Below are 16520 nucleotides of genomic sequence, written 5' to 3'. Positions count from 1 at the left end.
ACACGTGGTATTCTGAGAAAGTGGGGGTAAATCGAGGAAACCCTTAATAATTTATTCCGTGTAACCAGAGAAAGTGCTGAGCGCACCGAGTTGCAGATTATCACCCGCTAAAGTTTTCAATCTCGTGTGTGTGCGCAAAGCACGAAGACTCACGGCAATTTCCATCCTATCTGGAGCTGTGCGTAGAGTGAGGGGGAGATGGCGCTGTCTATTACAGAGAGCCTCCTTGTTTCTTTGTTAACAAAGAAAATAAGCCTTCTCCCCATTCCCTGTGACCACTTGTTTCCCATTGTCACTACATAAGTAGCTCTGTGGTTTCAGCCATCATTTTCCTAAGGAGTGAGTTATTTAAGTTCTCTAATTTAATCATCCTAAGATTATCTTCCTACCTCAATTTAATAAAGGAAATTAAAATGTGTTTTCTTTTTGTTAGTATCCTTAACTGCCATCTGCTTAAAAATGTGGATATAATCAGCCACTGGAAAGTATGAGAAACAGATCATGTTTACAAAGAAGTTTCTCTCTTTTTAAAAAGCATGTGAATAAAATTTTAAAATCCCCATGAGGAAAAAAAAAATCTGCCAGAATTTTGAGTTGAAAGAGATTTCATTTCATAGCAAAAACTGGTAATGTAAAATGATCTTTCCAAATATAAACCCACAGCTTCCTGGTAATTGTGTTATTTTTAAGACAAATAAGGTATTTTTTCTAATTTAGTGTTTTCCAAAAACCCTTTTTGCAGTCTGGGAGCAATCAATGGAATTAAATTCGTGCCACCTGTTCCCATTGGTTTTCAATCCTATGTATCTGGAAAATTGCTCTAGTCATCTTTCCCCAGGATGGGTGATTCTGAAACCATAAATACTCTTTTTATTTTTGAGTAAGAGACATTAAGATTTTTAAACTACTTGGAAGATTGACAATTAATTTCTTTTTTCATCAAGGAAAACATACACTGATGTTTTTAAACAGCCTCATTGAGATATGATTAACAGAGTATGCAATTTATTAATTTAATGTATATAATTCACATTTTTTATATATTCACAGGGTTGTGCAACCCCCACGACCACCCACTTTCAGAACATTTTTGTCTCTCAAAAAAAAAAGCAACAACATCAACAAAAAACCAGCCCTATACCCATTAGCAATCATTCCCATGCCTACAGTAACTCCCAGGCCAGAGCACACATTAATCTACTTTGTGTCTCTGTTGATTTGTCTTTTATGGACATTTCATATAAAAGGACTTATACAACATGTGATATTTTAGAACTGGCTTATTTTACTTAGCGTAATGTTTTTGAGGCTCATCCAAGTTACAGTCTCTATCAGTACTTCTACTTCATTGCTTTTTATTGACAAATAATATTCTATTATTCAGATATACTACATTTTCTTTATTCATCTATTGATAAATGTCTAGACTGGTTCCACTTTTTAATTATTATCGATAATGCTGCTACAGGCATTCATGTTCAAGCTCGTGTGTGGACATATGTTTTCAGTTCACTTGGGTATATACCTGTGAGTGGAATTGCTGGGTCATATGGTAATTCTATATTTAACTTTTTTGAGGAACTGCCAGACTGCCTTTCATAAGGCTACACCGTTTTGCAATTCCGCTAGCAGTGCATGAGTGTTCCAATTTCTCCATATACTCACCAATACTTGTTAGAGTCTGTATTTTTTACTATAGTCATCCTAGTGGGTATAAAGTGGTATCTTGTACTTTTGATTTGCATTTCCCTAATGACTAATGTTATTTAGCATATTTTCATGGGCTTATTGGCATTCTATATACCTTATTTGGAAAGATGTCTACTCAAATACTTTGCCCAGTTTTTTAATTGGGTGTTTTTTTTGTTTTTTGTTTTTGAGACGGGGTCTCACTCTGACACCCATGCTGGAGTGCCATGGCATGATCTCGGCTCACTGCATACTCCGCCTCCTGAACTCAAACGATTTTCCTGCCTCAACCTCCCAAGTAGCTGGGACTACAGGCGCCCGCCACGACACCCAGTTAATTTTTTTTGTATTTTGTTGTAGAGACAGGATTTCACTGTGTGAGCCAGGATGGTCTCGATCTCCTGACCTCATGATCTGCCTGCCTTGGCCTCCCAGAGTGCTGGGATTACAGCATGAGCCACTGCGCCTGGCTAATTGGGTGGTTTTTTTAATTCTCAAGAGTTTTTTATGTAATATGGAAGCATATCCTTTATCAGATATATGATTTGCAAATATTTTCTTTCGTTCTGTAGGTTGGCATTTCACTTCCTTGATAATGTCCTTCCATGCATAAAAGTGTTTAATTTTCATGTAGTCCAATTTTATCTATACTTTCTTTTGTTTCTTATAATTTGGGTATTTAAGAAATCTCTTCTAAGACTTTTATAGTTTTTCTGTTTGTTTGTTTGTTTTTTCAGACAGAGTCTCACTCTGTCACCCAGGCTGGAGTGCAGTGGCAAGATCCCGGGTCACTGCAATCTCTGCCTCCAGGGTTCAAATGATTCTCCTCCCTCAGCCTCCCGAGTAGCTGGCATTACAGGTGCCTGACACCACGCCCAGCTAATTTTTGTGTTTTTAGTAGAGATGGGGTTTCACCATGTTGGTCAAGCTCATCTTGAACTCCTCACCTCAAATGATCCGCCCTCCACCGCCTCCAAAAGTGCTGGGATTACAGGCATGAGCCACCTCACCCAGTGAGTTTTATGGTTTTAACTCTTGCATTTAGCTCTCCAGTATATTTGGAGTAAATGTTTCCATATGATACGCAATGCATTCTTTTGCATAAGGATATCCAGTGGTTCCAGCACCATTTGTTGAAAAGATTATTCTTTTTCCACAGAATTGTTGTGGCACCCTTGTAGAAAACCAACTGATGATAAATGTAAAGCTTTATTTCTGGATTCTCAATTCTATTCCATTGTCCTATGTGACTATATCTATGTCAGTACCACACTGTATTCATTACTACAACTTTTTTAAATTTATTTTTTATTTATTTTTTTGAGACAAAGTCTTGCTGTGTCACCCAGGCTGGAGTGCAGTTGGCGTGGTCACAGCTCACTGCAGCCTCTGTCTTCCTGGCTCATGCAATCCTCCCACCTCAGCTTCCTGAGTACCTGGAACCACAGGTGTGTGCCACCACACCTGGCTAATTTTTGAATTTTTTTGTTGTTGATGTTTTGTTATTTTTGTAGAGACGAGGGCCACCCTATGTTGCCTGGTATGGTCTGGAACTCCTGGACTCAAACAATCCTCCCATCTTGGCCTCCCAAAGTGCTGGGGTTACAGGCATGAGCCACAGCAACTGACCTGATCACTGTAACTTTGGTAGCAACTTTTGAAATCAGGAAATGTGAGTCCTCCAACTTTGATCTTCTTTTCCAAGGTTGTTTTGTCTATTCTGGGTCCCTTGCATTTTCATGAGAATTTTAGGATAAGTATATCAATTTCTACCACAGACCAGCTGGGATTATGATAGAGACTGCATTGAATCTATAAATCCATTTGGGGAATGTTGCCATTTTAGTGATATTGAATCTTCCAACCAATGATTTACACCATTCTAATGCATTTATTGAGGACTTTTAAATTTATTTCAGCAATATTTTATAGTTTTAAGTGTATAAATTGTGTATTTTTGTTAAATTTATGCCTATTTTATTCTTTTTGATGCTATTATCAATTGAATTGTTTTAATTTCATCTTTGCAATATTTATTTTTAGTGAGTAGAAATAAAATTGACTTTTGAATATTCATCTAATATCCAGTTACCTTGGTGAGCTTGTTTACTAGTTCTAATAGTTTTTTAATAGATTCCTTGGGATTTTTTTATATACAAGATCATGTTATCCGTAAAAAGAAGTTGTTTTAATTCTTCCTTTCTACTATGGATGCTTTATTCTATTAATAGTGTGTATTACATTAATTGATTTCTGACTGTAAACTCACCTTGTATTCCTGGTATAAATCCCACTTGCTCATGGTGTATAAACCTCCTTATATGTTGCTGTATTCTGTTTGACAGTATTTTATGTTTGTATTTTTGAGAATTTTTGTATTCATAGGGGATGTTGGTCCGTTTTTCTTTTCTTGTAATGTCTTTGATTTTGGTATCAGGGTAAATACTAGCCTCAAAGAATGAGTTGGGAAGTGTATGAGTGAAGCCACTTGGACTTGAGTTTTCTTTTACAGGAAGTTTTTTAATTACTACTTTAATCTCTTTACCGGATATAGGTCGATTCAGATTTTCTACTTCTCTAACCAGTTTCAATAGTACATGTCTCTCTATGAATTTTCCATCTCATCTAAATTATCTGCTTTTTTTTGGCATGCAGCCCATGGTATGCCCTTATAATCCCTTGTATTTCTGTAAAGTCAGTAGTAGTGTCTCCTCTTTCATTTCTGATTCTAGCAATTTGAGCCTTCTCTCTTTTTCTCTTGGTCTATCTAGCTAAAGCTTTGTCATTTTTGTCTGTCTTTTCAATAATCAACTGTGCTTTTAGTGATTGTCTCTATTGTTTTCCTACTTTTTATTTTATTTTATTAATTTCTACTCTAATTTTTATTCTTTTCTTCCTTCTACTTGCTTCAGTTTAGTTTGCTCTTCTTTTGCCAGAGTCTTAAGTTAGAAGTTTAGGTTACTGATTGGAGATTTTTCCTCTTTGTTAATATAGGCATTTATAGCTATAAGATTCCCTCTCAGCACTACTTTAGCTGTATCCCATAAGTTTTGATATGCCTTGTCTTTATTTTCATTTAGCTCAAAGTACTTTCTGGCTTCCTTTGGATTTCTCTGCCAGCTCAAATTTACTGTTGAACCCCTTTATAAATTTTTCATTTCTGTTTGTACTTTCTATGTCCAGAATTTCTATTTGGTTCTATTTAATAGTTTCTCTTTATTGATATTTTCTTTGTTGTTGTTTGTTTGTTCGTTTTGTTTTGTTTTGTTTTGTTTTTTTGAGACAGGATCTCACTCTGTCGCCCAGGCTGGAGTGCGGTGACGTGATCTCGGCTCACTGCAACCTCTGCCTCCCAGGTTCAAGTGATTCTTCTGCCTCAGCCTACCAAGTAGCTAGGATTACAGGTGCCCACTACCACGCCTGACTAATTTTTGTATTTTTAGTAGAGACAGGGTTTCACCATGTTGGCCAGGCTGGTCTTGAATTCCTGACCTCAAGTGATCCGCCTGCCTTGGCCTTCCAAAGTGCTGGGATTACAGGCATGAGCCGCTGTGCCTGGCCTTTTCTTTCGTTTTTTAACTGGCACTTGTGAACATTTCTAGCTATTTTCTTCTGATAAGACATTGCTATCATCTTTCTTTAGTTTTCTGAGAAGGGTTTTCTTTAATTCTTTGAGCATACTTAGAATAGCTGTTTTATTTTTATATTTTATTTTATTTTATTTTATTTGTTTATTTATTTGACAGAGTCTTGCTCTGTCACCCAGGCTGGAGTACAGTGGCGCAATCTCGGCTCACTGCAACCTCCACCTCCCGGGTTCATGCCATTCTCCTGCCTCAGCCTCCCAAGTAGTTGGGACTACAGGTGCCCGCCCCCACGCCTGGCTAATTTTTGTATTTTTAGTAGAGACAGGGTTTCACCATGTTAGCCAGGATGGTCTCGATCAGAATAGCTGTTTTGAAGCTTTGTCTACTAACTCCGCTGTCTGGACTCCTTCAAAGGCAGTTTCTATTGCTGGCTTTTTTTTTCTTGTGTATGGGTCACACTTTCTTATTTTTTTGTTTGGTTTTGTTTTTGCATGCCTGGCAATTTTTTGTTGAAAACTGAATATTTTAGGTAATATTTTGTAGCAACTGTGGACACTGACGCCACTGCTAGTGGTGATGGTTATTGTTTGCTGAGGTTTATTTATTTGCTTAGCGACTTGACTGAAGTAATCCTGCAAAGTCTGTGTCCCATGCAGTGTGCAGCCTCTGACATTCAACCTCAGATTTCTCTGACCTTGTTATTCTCTTTTAGCCTAGCCACTTAGGCTTGGAATCACTTCTGGCAGCTCACATTCTTATTGTTCAAATGTTGTACTTACGCCTGCTTAGCAGTTAGATGTTTATTGTCGAAATGTGTGTGGCTTGAAGGTTGCTAGCCCAGTTGTAGGGGAAGGGGTTACCTTTTTCTCTCATGTTCTATTATCTTAGAGCTCCTTGGTCACTCCTCTGATCACACTCTGGAAGGGTACAGCCTTGGACATGTACACAGTCTTCCAGACAGCCAGGGAAGACTGCAATATTATTATTTACTTTATTTTTGTTTATTTTTTGAGACAGGATCTCATTCTGTCACCCAGGCTGAGTGAATAACTCATTACAGCCTCAACCTCAAGGCTCAAGTGATCCTCCCACCTTAGCCTCCCTAGTACCTGGGGCTACAGATGTGCGCCACCAGGCTCAGCTAATTTTTAAATTTTTATTTTTAGAGATGGGGTCTTGCTTTGTTGCCCAGGCTGGTCTCCAACTCCTTGCTTCAAGTAATCGTCCTGCCTCAGCCTCCCAAAGTGCTGGGATTACAGGCGCCAGCCATCATGCCTGGCCTCTTTGTCATCTTGGCTTGCCTCTCCTCTGGGACAGAACCTGTGCAAGACTGCAAGGAGCTGGGATCAGGGACCCACTTTTCCCAGAGTGATGAATGCCCAGATCTGTAAGTAGGTACAAGGGGTGGCGGCTGCGGTAGCTGTGGATAAGCCTGTTCTTCTTGGCTTGTCCATTGCAGCATGGAACCTCCCTAGTACTAGTGAGTGAGCTGGGTGGGGGTGACAGGGGCCCCAGTATTCTCAGCCTGCTTCACCTGGAGTAGAACTTCTACCCTACAAGCAAGGGAGGCAAGATAGGGAAAGGGAGGTTGGTACTGCCAAAATAGAGCTTCTGCAACACAGGGCTGGGGCAGGAGGGGTGAAACCATACCCTCAGATTGGCAGGTGGAAAGGGGGGATGAAAAGAGAGCCCCCATCATCTTGGCCACACCTGCCCAGAGTGGAGGGTGCAAAATGGGTAGCATTTCCATTAACACTGAGCTGGGGGTGCAGAGGGTAAGGAAGCAGGAGGTGGCTCAACCGCCACAGCCTCTTCCTACAAAGTTTTAATATATTTTTTTGAGGGACTTTTTCTTTGTTTCCTGTACAACCTTTGAACAATTTCCAGGGGCTTTAAATTATTGCCTTTTTATTATTTTCACCACTTGAGTTGTTTTGCTGGAGAGAGGGTCTGCTGAGCTTGCTTCACCATTCTGAATGTCCTGTCCTACACGGACAGTTTTTTTAACCTACATATTTGATTGGATTGATGGTCTTTTGACTGCTCCATTTGGGAGGAATGAAAGCTAAGAAAGTCATTCAGGGCCAAAGGATGGGAAGTAATGACTTGTGGAAGTTGCCTGCAAATAGCAGTTGCTTAATGCAAACTCTGATTGCCTCTTAAAATTTTAAATGATGTCATATTTTCTCCACTCCACCCTCAAAAGTTATCAAAACAGAATGCTGGTAGCTCACTTTCATTTCATATCACAAATAAGTGACACACAGTATTTTCAAGTTGGAGGAGACATCAAACAGATGAGGAAATAAGTCCCAAGAGGACAGGACTTGCTATTCTAGTTTTCCAATTTTTGTAGGAAGTAGGAAGTGGTAGTCAAACAACAAATGATGTCTTTAAAATGGTATTTTCAAATCGAGTACTGTTTCTGGATAGCACAAACTATTTATAACTCAGCAGGGTCATAGCAGGCTTTATATTCTCCAAAGAACGCATTTTCTTTCCTGAGACAGAGGGCCCTAGAAAAAGAGCTGAATCAAGACATTCCTTCACATCAGCAACAATTTGAAAGTTCAGTTCAAATACAATTTGAAATCTAAAGAACTCAGATGTAACATTTTAAAATAGAAAGATAATTCTCTACTTAAAAAGTTATCATATCAGTTCTGTTTTTATTTTTAAAAAATCATATTAAGAAATATTTCTTTTTTCTTTTTTTTTTTTTAAGATGAAGTTTCACTCTTGTTTCCCAGGCTGGAGTGCAATGGTGCGATCTTGGCTCACTGCAACCTCCGCCTCCCAGGTTCAAGTGATTCTCCTGCCTCAGCCTCCCAAGTAGCTGGGATTACAGGCATGCGCCACCACTCCTGGCTAATTTTGTATTTTTTAGTAGAGACGGGGTCTCACCATGTTGGCCAGGCTGGTCTCGAACTCCTGACCTCCAGTGATCCGCTGGCCTCAGCCTCCCAACGTGCTGGGATTACAGACGTGAGCCACCACGCCCAGCTATTTTTTTTATTTTTTAGTAGAGACGGGGTTTCACCATGTTGGCCAGGCTGATCTCAAACTCCTGACCTCAAGTGTTCTGCCTGCTTCGGCCTCCCAAAGTGCTGGGATTGTAGGCATGAGCCACTGAGCCCAGCCAATATTTTAATTTAAAAAATTGTTTTACATTTAAATCGCTTCATGAATTTGCATGTTATCCTTGCACGGGGCCCATGCTAATCTTTCATTTATTCCAATTTTAGTGTATGTGCTGCAGAAGCAAGCACTCTAAATTTTATCTTACCACAATCCTTTGAAGTAGAAAGTAGTAATAGTATTAGTACTATAGTGGAAGTTGGGAGACTTGGGTTTTAGTTGTACCTCTGTCAGTTATCGAGGTATATTTAGATAACTCCCAAGTTATCTAAACCTTGGGGAAAAATTATTTAATCTTCTTGTGCCTCAGTTTCCCCAGAAGCTACACCCTTAGCAACCTGTGGTATTCTAGAACACTATTACTTCTAAATGTTTTGCAGAATGCTATTAAGCATTAGGAGTGGTAGAGTATTCACACCTCCATTTTGGAGGTGAGGAAACCAGACCATCTGCGTATTTACTGATTTGGCCAGTATCAGACAGCCAGGGAGTAGGAGACCCAGGGCTTGAACCCAGGTTTCTCCAGGCAAATCCGTGCACTAGACACAGAGTGAAAGTCAACGGGCTCTAACACACACAGATTGCCAAGGCATTCCAGGAGCTACAAGATGAACAAAACAAGGCCTCAACATCAGGGCTTTTCCATGCCGCCTCCTGGCCCTTCCCACTCCCTCCTATTGTACGTAGCATCTACTCCACCACGAGACTTGTCTCAACATTGACGTCAAGAATATAGCAGCCTCTCTTGATGTCTACCAATGCTTTGCCTCCGCATAAGTCATCCAGTTTCTCTGTGTCTTGGTTTTCACTTGAAAAAAACAAAACAAAACAAAAAAACCTTCCAACTGCAATAAGATGCAGCAAAGCCCAGCTGACTGCATAACGAATGTGAAACCTTAAAGCGCAGGAATGGAGTATGGTACCTGTTTCTAGTGACACCGTTTCTCCAAAGCATCTCTATGTAACAATGGTTTTCATGTCCTCATAAATATACTACGACATAGCACACTGGGAGTATAGTTACAATAAAAATTTCCCACATAATAAGGTTGCCTTGGCAGGGCATGGTGGCTCATGCCTGTAATCCCAGCACTTTGGGAGGCCAAGGCAGATGGATCATGAGGTCAGCAGGTCAAGACTATCCTGGCCAACATGGTGAAACACCGTCTCTACTAAAAATACAAAAATTAGCTGGGTGTGGTGGCGTGTGCCTGTAATCCCAGTTACTCAGGAGGCTGAGGCAAGAGAATCACTTGAACTCAAGAGGCTGAGCTTGCAGTGAGTCAAGAAAATGCCATTGCACTCCAACCTGAGCGGCAGAGCAAGACTCCATCTCAATAAAAAATAAATAAATAAATAAAGGTTGTCTCCAGTCTTTGTCTATGTAGCTTGCACCTCCTGTATGAAGAATAACTCTCTTCTGTAGAAATTTCACATAATAACATGTAAGTTAAGAATGAAGCCAGTAGGACAAGAGAAGAAGTGAACTATAAGAGATCTCCCATGCAGCTTTGTTCTACAGTGCCATTCGTGTCTCTTTTCCATGAAGGCAAGCATTTCGTTCCCTAACACTGAGCTGAGCACAGCGATTGAAACCTTGGTATAATGCATAGGAAGCTCAGGGGAGAGTTTAACTGGGAAGAGGTGCTTCAGTGATCTATCGCTACATAACAAATCACCCCCAAAACTTAGTGGCTTGAGCAATGATGATTAGTTCTCATTATTCTCTGGTCCCAACTGGGTCACTCTTGTGACTCTAAGCAGCTGCTGGCTGGGCTGAGCTGTTGGCTGGGACGTCTTTGTTATCCTCCACAGGGCCTCCCCACAAGGCAGCTTGGGCTCCTCCACAGCATGGTGGTCTCAGCGTTTCAATGGGGCAAAAGTGGAAGCTGCCCGGCCTCCTAAGGGCTAACCTGGCACAGCATCACTCCCACTATGTTCTATTGGTCAAAGCAAGTCACAAAAAGCTGGGCACAATGGTGTGCACCTGAGGTCCCAGCTACTCAGGAGGTTGAGGCAGGAGGATCAGGAGTTCAAGCCCAACTTGGGCAGCATAGTGAGACCCTGTCTCTAAAAACTCAAAAAAAAAAAAAAAAAAAGCAGGCCTCAAAAGTCAACTCAGATCTGAGAGGAGGTAAGGGTAAATAGGCCCCACCTCTAGATGGGAAAAATGATGTACTCATTCAAAAATGGATGCATTGGGGTAGCCATCTTTTTTTTTTTTCTTTGAGACAAAGCCTCCCTTTGTCTACCAGGCTGGAGTGCAGTGGTGCGATCATGACTCTCTTCATCTCTGGCAGCAACCTATCACAGAGGGGGTTAGAGAAAAGGAGACTTGTAACTTCTATGTGGTCACTTCAGACCTGCAGAGCAGGCAGGTGAGGTGAAAGAGGCTTTTTGAGAGTCCAAGCCTGTTGTAGAGAGATCAGTCCAGTGGTCCAGGTTCAGTGAAGGAATTATCTGATAGCAGTTCTTCTGGAAGCATCCTTCTTTGGAAATTCTACAGGTAAGGCATGTCCATATTCCCACTTCTCGCACCTCTGGGAAGGAATGGGGAGTTGGGTAGGGCTGATGGAGCTTGTAGAAGGTGTTAGGGACTGAATCCTCTTCCTCCCCAAATTCATATGTTGAAGTCTTAATCCACAATACCTCAGAATGTGACTATATTTGGAGATAGGGTCTTCAAAGAGGTAATTAATTTAAAACGATGCTGTTAGTGTGGGCCCTGGTCCTATCTGACTAGTGTCCTTCTAAGAAGAGGCGATTAAGACACACAGAGATGTTGGGGGAGTAAGACAAGCATGGGAAGATACAGCAAGAGGACCGCCATCTGTAGGCCAAGGACAGGGGCCTCAGCAGAAACCCAACCTGCCAGCACCTTCATCTTGGGCTTCCACCCTCCAGAACCGTGAAAAATAAACTTCTGTTGTTGAAGCTACCCAGTCTGTAGTATTTCACTGTGGCAGCCCAAGCCGATGGATACAAAGGAGAAAGGCCTCAGCCTGAAGGGCCCGGTAGAACCAAAGCCCATGTGGAAGTGGGAAGGCCTGAAACAACAGGAGGACGGTCCAAGCCTCTGCAAATCCAAGGTGCCTGGTAGTGGCTTTGGACATAGTGACACGTCCCCAGGGTTCCGAAGCCAGGACAGCAAGAGAATCCTCCAGAGATTACAAGCCACAGACTCAGCCCCAGGCATGTCTTGTTGACCCCACTGTGTTTTTAAAGAAATTGTAATTCATCTCCACTATTTAAGCATCAGAAGTTTTTATTCTTTTAAAACCATTAGGATTTCCAGCTTCTCTTGAACAATTAGAAGACCTCACTACCCTGGCGTCGCCTGCCTCTGTGGGTACAGGGCTGGGGCTGGTTTTTTTTTCTTTTTTTTTTTTTTTTTTCATTTGAATATCCATCGTCAAATGAGTGTTTCCCAGACAGGAGTTTAGTGAATAACAAGTGGGAAGGAGACAAGTACATTCTATCAAATTGCGTCACTTTGGGGATTGAAGGTCTTTATGGTAATTTATGTCTTGTCATTACAGTGAAAAGAGTGATTCACCAGCCCTACTTGGTTCATTGTGATTTACAGTGGAGGAAGTTATGTAATTAGCCATATCCAGAAGAGGTAGAAGCCTCCAATATCCCAGGTAGGGCCTTTAAAGGGTTTTTGTGATCTTAAACTGAGTTTTTATAGGTGTTTCTATTCCCGGAAGGCATTGGAAAGAGCTGTAAGTGTACGCCTGTGTTCCAGTTGCTTCTCACTTGACACTCTTCGATATGCATTGGCGGCCTGTGTGTTCCTACTTCAGTGTAATGAAAAATCTGGTTATAATTTGCACGTCAAACAAGAGGGGACTGGTTACTCTCGCTGGGGGAGCCTTGACTGAATTTCTAGGCTTTTGAGAAACTCACAAACACGCTCAGTTGTTAATGTTCTTTGTACATAATATTTCAGACAGAATTAGCAACAGAATTACTGCTCTGATCTGTTTGCCTTTCTTTATTCCAAGATATTTTGCATATTTTAAAGAGGATTCTCTCCGTGTTCTCAGGTTAAATTAGTTGCTCAGAGAAGCTGCAGTCTCTTTCCTGGCACTGGGTATTTCAGCTCCACTTGGAGCAGCTGATTCTGGAAGACTATTCTCACCTGAACCTCATCAGGGCATCATGGCAAGACCTCTCAACTAGGCTGCATGGAACACTCCAGGGTCTTTGTTCCCCTCTACTCCAACTCGCCTCACCCCCAAATCCTTCTCTTTTAGTGACCCCTTCTCGCAGCCATGCAACCTCCACAGATACCCTCCCTACCACCACCCTCCAACTGTCCCCAGTTAAATATACACTCTACTGCCCTTCCTGGAAAATAACCTTGATCCACTTTTCCTGCAGTCTCTCGCTCAAGACTGGCTTTTCTCCTCTGGTGTGTCTGGTCCAACATCCATCAATGATGTGACAAAAATTGTTGTCCATGTGCCATCTCCTGGAAGTTCTCCCTCACTCCCCTGCAGGCCGGAATCCGTGGGGGTGGGGATAGATACCAGAGTGTGCCTGCGATAACAGGAACCCAAACCAGCATTTGTAGAGGCTTCACTGTGTCCTAGGCACTGTGCAAAGCAAGGCACTGCATGGGCTAACTCACTGAAGACCCACTTCTGTACATTGGGGTAAATCTTTGTACTATGCCCACTTTACAGGTGAGAAAACGCAGGCTCAGACTTGCCCAAGATCACATAGTGGGAAATACTAAAGCAGCCTGACCCTAAAGACCTGAAGTCATGCATGTATTTCGTGAATTGCTTATATATGTAGTTATACAATCCTACACTTTGTTCCAGGAAGGATTTATAATGATTCACAGAAACACATAAAGATAAGATAAAATTTTAAATTAACAGGAGGATAAACCAGGACAACAGGAAAATGAGGACAGGAAAGACCGAGTGGAGCCAGTGGCGATCTCTGTACACAAAATAAAAGCCAGGGGCATTTTGTCTGTATCACAGCTATAAAGTTATGACTGTGTCTGGTATCAAAGTCATTTCTGAACACGTCTTATCTGCACCACTGTTGGCTGCTTTAGGGCAGGGTGAGCCATCAGCATTTTCTCTCCCACATTTTATCCAACAACTATTTAATGCACAAATATAATTATGAAGGAGGATGCATCCTCTCCCTCTCTCTGTCCCCTCCTCAATCTTGCTTGCTCCTGAAACAGGAATTTCTACTTGTCTAAGGCCCTGGAGAAGTTTCTACTTTCTCTGCACCTCCCACTGGATCCACCCTGGGGGAAAAAGAGTGATTCAGTTGATTAGGGCAGTGGCAAAAGGTGCCCTATTGGCCCACGTTTCTCTGAGGGGTGGGGTTAACTCTTTAAAAGATCCCCACTCCCCTGGGCATTGTTCTCTCTCTCCTTGGGCTGTTTCTCTTGGAGGTGACTTTCTGCAAGTCTCTCCTCCCTGACAGGGAGCAGGATCGGGGACAGTGTGTAGGAGCCTGCAGTCTCCAGCTGCTCTAAGTGAGCTTAGGTGGGAAAAATCAATTCAGTGGAAAGTCATGGGACAGACATTTTGGCTTCAGATCCAGGTTTGCGGTAATAAATTTGATGTTTTGATCCCTAAACTGACTTGTAGATCTGTTTCATATTTAGTTCAGAATCTGAAAGGAAAGAGTATGAATTTTTTTTGACACTTTAAAATCTCTACTAATGATTTACTTTCTCACAAATATTTCTATTCTTAAAATAGGGGGCCTTCTGGAGCCATCTCAGTTAGGAAAACTTGTGATCGCAAGTAACTAGAAAAAAAAAAAGCCATAATGGCTGCATTAATTTGGGTCCTATGAGGGGAAAATGCCAAGACAGGATTAGATGTGCAAGCAATTTGTTGGAGCAGTGCGGCTGAAGCATAAAAAGGAAAAGGCCAGAGAAGGCAGAGAGAGCCTTCAGGCCGTGGTGCTGGTCTGACGCTTATGAAGAAAAGAGGGGAGGAAGGCGGATGGAGTAGAATGTCTTAGATTGCAGTGCAGGTCTGAGAAAGTTGTGGCCAAGGCTGATGGGAATCCTTGATGCAGTGTTGCCCATTGGTGTATCCCTGTGTCCCACAGGAATAATAAACCTGCATTGGCTGTGCTTAGTCACTGATTCAGGAGCAGCCTGTGGAAAGCGTGGCCTCAGCATCAATGTGGTGGTGAACCCAGAGAAGTGGAAACAAGGCCATCTGTTATGCTCCCTGCAGCAGGAGACCTGAGTGATGCATTGTCCTGGCCATCACAGTGGCTTAATCCAGTAAGAATTTGGTTTCTCCCATAATAACATTTTGAATTAAGTAGGCATCTGCTGGCTTCAGGCCAGTGTTCCTGCTATACCTTGGGCATGCCATTGTGGCCTCGCAATCACTGCAGCCACTGGAATCATCGCATCTGCAGTCAGCAAGGAGAAAGGTGGAGTGGCAGCATCTCCAGCAAGAAAACCAAAACACTCTGGGAGCCTCACAGCAGCCTTCTCTCGGGTCTCATTGACCACAGCTGGAGCATGTGGAGCACGTGGCATCCCTGGAAGGGAGCTTAGAGTGAAAAAAGTTGGGGAAGAATATTGGGTCAGCCACCATGATCATGTGCCTGCCACAGAGGCCCAACATAGGCCCCAGAGGAAGACCCTGATATTGGCATTTCAGGCCCCCGCAGATGCTATGTTGGGTAGTTAAAGCTGGCCCTGTTGTGCCTCCAACAGAAGCTTCCCGGTGCTTCTGGGTGACCAAGTCTCGCTGTACTCCATCGAAGTCTCCCAGGATGCTTTCTAATAGCTCAGCCTGGTGCTACATAGCATACAAATTACACAGTTCATTTCTCAGAAAAGTATTTGTATTTTCTTTGGAGGGCTGAAACTATGTATTTGGAGAGGAAATGGCTTGTTGTTTGCCTGCCGTATCAGGTGCTTTTACTTATGTCCTCTTGTTTAAGCTTCCCAGTGACCTTGCATGTGTGGTGGATGTTCTCACAGGCATTGGGGTTGGTCTCCCTCTGTCTACTCTACTCTCCTCTGTCGTGGCAGCCATGGGATTTGGGATGTGGACACCAGGCACACAGGGTGGGCCCGATTAATCTAAGCCAATCAGAGTAATCTCATTACCTTGGCAGTCATTGCTGCAGAAATGAGCTTGTAACCAATCTGGCTCAATGAGATTCAGGGGAAGGTTGCTGGGGCTTCTGGGAACCTGTTTGCTTGGGCTAGAGAAAAAGCCACAGGAAGAGCCGTTTCTATCTTCCGCTAGATGTGAACGGGAAAACCAGGAGCCCTGATTGCTGTGGCTATATCCTGTGACCCTGAGAGGAGCCTTGTTTAGAATGAAGCCAACACTGGATGGCAGTCTTGGAGTCAGAAAGAGCCTGGGTCCTTGAGGACATCACTGAGAAGCTGGACCAATCATCCTGATGACCTCACAATCTGTAGACGCCCAGGTAGGTGAGCCCATCTGTTTCTTTATGTGAAAGCTAATGTGGTGGGATTTTCTGTTACATTGAAAGCATCTAACTGCTCCAGGTGTTATGCCCGTTTTCAGTTGAGGAAGCTGATATCCAGAGAGATGGAGTGACTTGCCCAAGGTCGCACAGCTTGTGTGGCAGAGCTGGGCTCGGGACCAAGGTCTGACTGTTGGCTCCACACCCTGCAATTAATCTGCTGTTCACTGGGAGAGCTGATTCATGTATTTCAAGATTATAAGAACAGCTCAGACATGCTTAACTTACTAAGAAACTGGTATTGGACTTTTCACACTTCCTCTGAGTTCAGAGCTGTGCCATTTCCCATGTAACAGGGATCTCCAGAATATCAAAAGACTTCACAAATCACAGTGGTGCCAAAGAAGACAGATTTAATACCGGTTTTCAGGGTGATATCAGTTCTTTTTCTCCATTTTTAAAAGTAGGCAGTAATGATGACAGCATATAAAACAAATATATACCAGGTCATAGCTTCCAATTTCCTCTTATCAGAATTGACAAATGTCCCACACCGTGCAGGAAGAGTGCAGTTAAGAAGGGGCACAGAGTTATCTGTGAGTTTTCATTACTTTTGTTCATTATACTGCTGCATTCCCAATCTTTTCACCCCCA

The 16520-nt window shown here is 42.4% G+C and overlaps 1 non-coding gene across 1 annotated transcript; it reads right to left on the bottom strand.

Moving 5' to 3' along the window:
• Positions 1-8441: 8441 nt before the first annotated feature.
• LOC115834913 lies at positions 8442-8545 on the bottom strand. Its single transcript, XR_004029904.1, has one exon. It is a non-coding gene; the product is annotated as a U6 spliceosomal RNA (small nuclear RNA).
• Between the last annotated feature and the right edge of the window lie 7975 nt (positions 8546-16520).

This window comes from Nomascus leucogenys, chromosome 4, assembly GCF_006542625.1.
Source record: "Nomascus leucogenys isolate Asia chromosome 4, Asia_NLE_v1, whole genome shotgun sequence".
Lineage (NCBI taxonomy): Eukaryota > Metazoa > Chordata > Mammalia > Primates > Hylobatidae > Nomascus > Nomascus leucogenys.
The sequence above is the reverse complement of the archived record's forward strand: the minus strand, read 5'-3'. Positions and strand labels throughout refer to the sequence as shown.